Here is a 5,741-nt window from a genome sequence, read left to right as displayed (position 1 = left end):
CTGGCTACTGACTCCGCCCCCTGCACCCTGTGGTTTTCTGCTTAGCATTCCCCTTGAACCACCCTGCTGTCTCGGTCTCTCTGGGTCTCTTTCTTTCTTTGGGTCTTTGTTGTCTCTGTCCTGTGTGTCTCTTTGTCTGGGTCTCTCCCCCCCACCCCCTCTTCTAGACCAGGTGCTCCACTGTGCTTGGCCAGGGTTGGACCCCTGGGGAAGTGAAAGTCCTGCAGAGGAGGGGGGGGGGACAGTCCCAGGGGTGAGGAGGGCAGCTAGGCAGTGCCTGAATATCCGGTGGAGGAAGTGAACCTCAGATGGCACTTCCTGCCTCTGTGGAGAAACCTGAGGGGAGAAGGCCCCAGAAGAGCCAGGCACTGGAGGGGGCGGGGGGTGGGTGGGGGGGAGGACCACTTGAGCACACCTAGCTTCTCCAAAGTTTCCTATGATGTTCCCAGAAGTTCCTGACACTTGTCAAGTTCCCAGTTCCTCACAGATTCAGCAGCTGCCTTCTGAGACATCTCATCTATTTTTCTTTCTGTGTGTATGTGTGTATGTGTGTGTGTGTGTGTGTGTGTGTATGTGTTCATGTGTGTGGAGGTGCCTTTGGAGGCCCGAGGACAACATTGGAAGTTGTCCACCTTTTTTAATTATTATTTTTAATGATGTGTGTATATGTGTGTGTGTGTATATGTATGTGTGTGTGTGTGTGTGCCACACTGTGCTTATAGAGGGCAGAAGATAGATAACTTTTCAGCCTTGGGTCTCTGCTGTCACAGGTTGTGCTTCATTTAGCCATCTCCAATAAGCCAAGTAAAAGAACCAAATTCATAGTGGAAAGCAGAAAAAGATTTACTCAACGTGGCCACACTGGGAAGGGCACAAAGCGATCCGGTGATCCCCTCCAGTCCATCTTCGGGGTCCCGCAGTGAGACTGAGGTGTAAATAGAGGCCTAGTGTTATGCAAGGCTATGCAGACCACGATGTGGTCAGACCCACCACAGACCCACCACCCTCTGGGCTTCAGGCTCAACCTGTGGCAGCTCTTAGAACTGTGTGAATTCGGGGAGATGCTTGTTTGGCACCTTTTCCTTTGCCCAGCATGAGATTCCTAGGGGGAGATTCCCCTTTCATTGGGGTTCATATGACACTAGCTTATCTTCCCTCCCTCCTTGTGGGATCTGGGATGGAACGCTGATTGGTACCACACCTGGGCATCTCATTTGCCAACGTTCAATTCTTACCCAGTGCCCTTAAAATGCCTTAAAATCGGCCTTGGTGGAGGGTGTGTTTGTTTTGCTCCTGAAAGGGGGTCTTTGCGTAAATATCAATGGTTTGAAATCCACACGGAATAAATGTGAAGATCAAGTCTTTTCACCATTTCTGCGTGGGGCGTCAAGGAAACAAAGCGAACAAACTGCTCGCAGGGCCGTAGGCTGCGCCTCCGGGGCGGGAAAGGGGCTGCGGCGCACGCACGCGCAGTCAGGAGCCGTGAGCACGTGCGCGCGGGCGTCCACGCTGGTCGAGGAGGAGGCGAGACGCGAGCAATGGCGCAGGGGCGCGGAAACGGCGGGAAAGGCCGCGTGGGCTCTCGATGTGGGGACTGCCTTCGAGGAGGCCGGAGGGCCTGCGGAGGCTGCTAAGCTGCCAAGCCGGGGCCTCCGGGACCTTGTCACCTAAACAGCCGCTGGAGAGCTTAGCGGGGATCTCGAGGCCCGGGCGGTGAGACGGGCGGCCATCGTGCGGCCCCGGGCTCATTACGAGACGCCGGGAGGGAGGGAGGGGGTCACGAGGTCACGAGGTCAGGGGTCGCCGTGCTCCCTCTCCGTCAGAACCCGGAAAACTGCCTCCCGGCTGCTGGGCTGCCTGCCTGGGGCAAGGCCCGCGTCTGCCCCACGGCCCCTGAGGGCTGCTCTTTTGGGAAAGGCGCGAAAGCGGCGGCAACCCGGCCCAGCTTCATTTCCAGTCCGGTAAGGACGGCCATTTCCTGTTTGGAGGAGTCAGGGCAGCAGCTTGCTTTCCTTTCTGAGGCCTTAGTTCCAGGGAAGGAGGTGACGCAGCAGACGGGTGTTTGGGAGGAGGTCGGAGGGACAGAGCGCGGCCCTGGAGCGGGGCTGTAGCCCAGCGGGGAGCGCTCGCCTAGCCGGGACGACTGGACGGAGGAATGGGTACAATAAACGAGGAATCAGATCCAGTGCGCAGTTCTGCGGCTGAAAGTTCCGGTTGGCCGGATTTTCCAGGAAACTGTTTTCAGTTCTGCTTGCTTTTTAAGACAAGTTCTAGTTAGGCAAATCGATCTCCTTTTCACACAACTTGCCTATTATTTAAATTGTTACTACTATCCGATGGACTACACTCACAAACTATGAAGTTTGAGATTTTTGACTTTTTGTATTTGGAGATCTCTCTCTCTCTCTCTCTCTCTCTCTCTCTCTCTCTCTCTCTCTCTCTCTCTCTCTCTGTCTCTCTCTCTCTCTTGTTTTTCGAGACAGGGTTTCTCTGTGTAGCCCTGGCTGTCCTGGAACTCACCCTTAGACCAGGCTAGCCTCGAACTCAGAAATCCTCCTGCCTCTGCCTCCCAAGTGCTGGGGTTAAAGGCGTCCCCCACCACTGCCCGGCTGTGGATATGTCTCATTTTTGATATGGGCAAAATATCAAATTGTAGTGAAATTTTGTGTGCCATAGGTAAACCTGTACTTCCTCAATAAGCCTAACTTTTATAAGTTATTGCGTATATTGATTGACTGATCGTTTGGTTATGAGTCTGTGGCACATGTGCCCTGACATGTCTGGACGTCAGAAGACAACTTGTGGGAGTTATTTGTCTCTTTTCTTCATGTGGAGTACGGGATTGAGTTTACATCATCAGGATTGGCAGCAAGTGCATTTACCCACTGAGCCGTCTTGTCGGCCTCAACTTGATTAGCTTTTGAGACAGGGTCTCAGCTAGCCCAGGCTGGCCTAGAGCTTGTTGTGTGGTTACGGATAACAAAGGACTTCATTCAAGTCCTCTCGTCCCTGCTTCCCAAGTACTGCCCAGGCCATCAAACTTCCGTTAATGCAATACTGGGGATGAAACCTGTGCATGCGGGGTAAACACTCTACAAAACAAGCTCCATTCCCCAGCCTCAGCTTACTCAAACTCCATATGCATTAAAACGGTTTTCTCGGGCTGGAGAGATGGGTCAATGGTTAAGAGCGCTTGACTGCTCTTTCAAAAGTCCCAAGTTCGATTCCCAGCCACTACACGGTGGTTCACAGCCATCTATAATAGGATCTGATTGCCTCTTCTGGTGTGCATGAAGACAGACCACCCACATGCATAAAATACATAAAATAAATAAATACATAAATAAATAAACAAACAAACCCTTTTTTCTTCTATTCACATCTACTCTTGTCCTCAAAGAAAAAGTAAAGCCAGATCAAGAAGTAATGGTAGATTTTTTTAAACTTTATTCTCTCATATAATACATTCTGACCACAGTTTCTCCTCCTTCCCTTCCACTCCTTGAAGTTTCCCCACCTCTCCTTGCCCCCCTCATGCCCACCTCATCCTGATTCCCCTTCAGAAAATAGCAGGCCTCGCAGGGACATCAACCAAACAACATAGAATAGGACCAGGCTCAAAATCTCAAGCCTGGACAAAGAGACCCAGTAGGAGGAAATGGGTTCCAAGAATAGGCAACGGAGTCAGAGGCACCCCCTATTCCCACTGTGAGGAGTCCCCCCAAAACACCAAGCCAACAACCATAATGTATATGCAGAGGACCTAACACAGACTGCTTCAGGGCCCCCATGATCCCTGCTTAGTTGGTTCTGTGGGTGGCATTCTCCTGGTGTTCTCAACCCCACAATTCCCCTCTCCTCTTCCACAGGGCTACCCAAGCTCCAAAGGGAGCGACATTATGGAGAATACCAACTTGGGCTCTCTCTCTGCTAAATGTTCAGTTGTGGGTCTCTGCATTCACTCCCATCCGCTGCTGGAGAAATCCTTTCTGATGACAACTGAGCTAGGCATTGATCTATGAATAGAGCAGAACATCACTAGGTATCTTTTTTGTTGTTGTTTGGGTTTTGGTTGTTTGTTTTTGTTTTTTTTTTTGGCCAATCTGGTTTCATGTTAGGTCTTTGGGCTATCTCAGCCTCTAGTTCCTAGTCATCAAGGCCGTGTCAGGTGTGGGCTCCCTATTGAAGCCTCAAATTAGACCAGTTATTGGTTAACTGCTTCTACAAGTTCTTCACCACCATTACCCCAGCACATCTTGCAGGCAGGAGAGGTTGTAGGTCAAAAGTTTTGTCTGGATTGGTGTCCCAGCCCCACCACGAGAAGAAGTCTTGCCTAGTTACAGAAGATGGATTGTTCAGGCCCTCCATTGCTAGGAGACCTCAATAGGGTCACCCTCGTAGGTGCACTAAGTTTCTACAATGACCACCCCCCCACCTCAAATGCCCTCTTCTCTCCCTTTCCATCTCTTTTTCCTACCTGATTCCTTCTATTCACATCCCCACCCACTACATCAACAGAATCTATTTTGTTTCCCCTTCCTAGAAGATCCATGCATCCCCCATTGAACCTTCTTGGTTACTTAGACTCTCTGGATCTGTGGATTGTAGCCTGATTACCTTCACTTAGCAGCTACTGTCTGCTTCTAAGTGAGTACATGCCATGTTTGCCTTTCTGTGTCTGAGTTACCTCACTCAGGAGGATTTTTTTTATAGTTCCATCCATTTGCCTGCAAGCTTCATGATATCCTTTTTAAAAAAAATATTTATTTATTATTATATATATAAGTACACTGTAGCTGTCTAGACACACTGATTAGACACACTAGAAGAGGGTGTCAGATCTTATTATGGATGGTTGTGAGCCACCATGTGGTTTGCTGGGATTTGAACTCCAGCCCCATGATATCCTTTTTTAAAGCCAGTGTGAGTAGTCCTCCACTGTAAATGTAGTGCATTTTGTTTATTCTTTTATGGAGGGACATCTAGGTTGTTTTTAGTTTCTGACTATTTTTTTTTAATAAAATTGCTACAGACATAGTTGAGCAAATGTCCTTGTGAGAGGATGGCGTGTTCTTTGGGTAACGTGTGGCCTGAGAGCAGTGTAGCTGGGTCTTGATGTAGATTGAGTTTCAATGTTTTGAGGAACTACCATGTTGATTTCCAAAGTGTCTGAACAGGTTTGCCCTCCCACCAGCAATGGAGGAATGCTCCCTTGTTCCACATGCTCGTCAGCGTGAGCTGTCACTTGTGTCACTGATCTTAGCCAGCCTGATTGGTGTAAGGTGGTCTCTCGGGACCCTAATGGCTATAGATGCTGAACATTTATTTGTTTCTCAGTTATTTGAAATTCCTCTATTGAGAATTCTGTTTTAATCTGTACCACATTTTTAATTGTATTATTTGGTTTGTTGATGCCTAGTTTCTTGAGTTCCTTTTACATTTTGGATATTAGCCCTCTACCAAATATGGAGTTGGTGAAAATACTTTCCCATTCTGTAGGCTGTCGTTTGGCCTATTGGTGGTGTCTTTTGCCTTATGAAACTGTTGAGTTTCATGCGGTCCCATTTGTTGATTGTTGATCTTAGAGCCTGCACGATTGCTGTTCTGTTGAGGAAGTTGTCTCCCGTGCCACTGCATTCAAGGCTATTCCCCACTTTCTCTTTTTCAGGGTCAGTGTATCTAGTTTATGTTGAGGTCTTTGATCCATCTGTACTTGAGTTTTCTGCTGGTGATAGGTATGG

General features: G+C 48.9%; 1 protein-coding gene across 1 annotated transcript in view; it reads left to right on the top strand.

The window, feature by feature from the left end:
• The first annotated feature begins 1,872 nt into the window (after positions 1-1,872).
• Slc6a16 (solute carrier family 6 member 16) overlaps positions 1,873-5,741 on the top strand; it is a 29,215-nt gene continuing 25,346 nt past the window's right edge. Inside the window, exon 1 of the mRNA XM_052163229.1 lies at positions 1,873-1,961. The gene's annotated coding sequence lies outside the window, so the exon portion shown is untranslated. The remainder of the gene's footprint in view (positions 1,962-5,741) is intronic.

The sequence above is a fragment of the Apodemus sylvaticus genome, chromosome 1 (genome assembly GCF_947179515.1).
Source record: "Apodemus sylvaticus chromosome 1, mApoSyl1.1, whole genome shotgun sequence".
In the NCBI taxonomy this organism is placed as follows: Eukaryota; Metazoa; Chordata; class Mammalia; order Rodentia; family Muridae; genus Apodemus; species Apodemus sylvaticus.
This window is presented reverse-complemented; position numbering and strand designations above follow the sequence as displayed.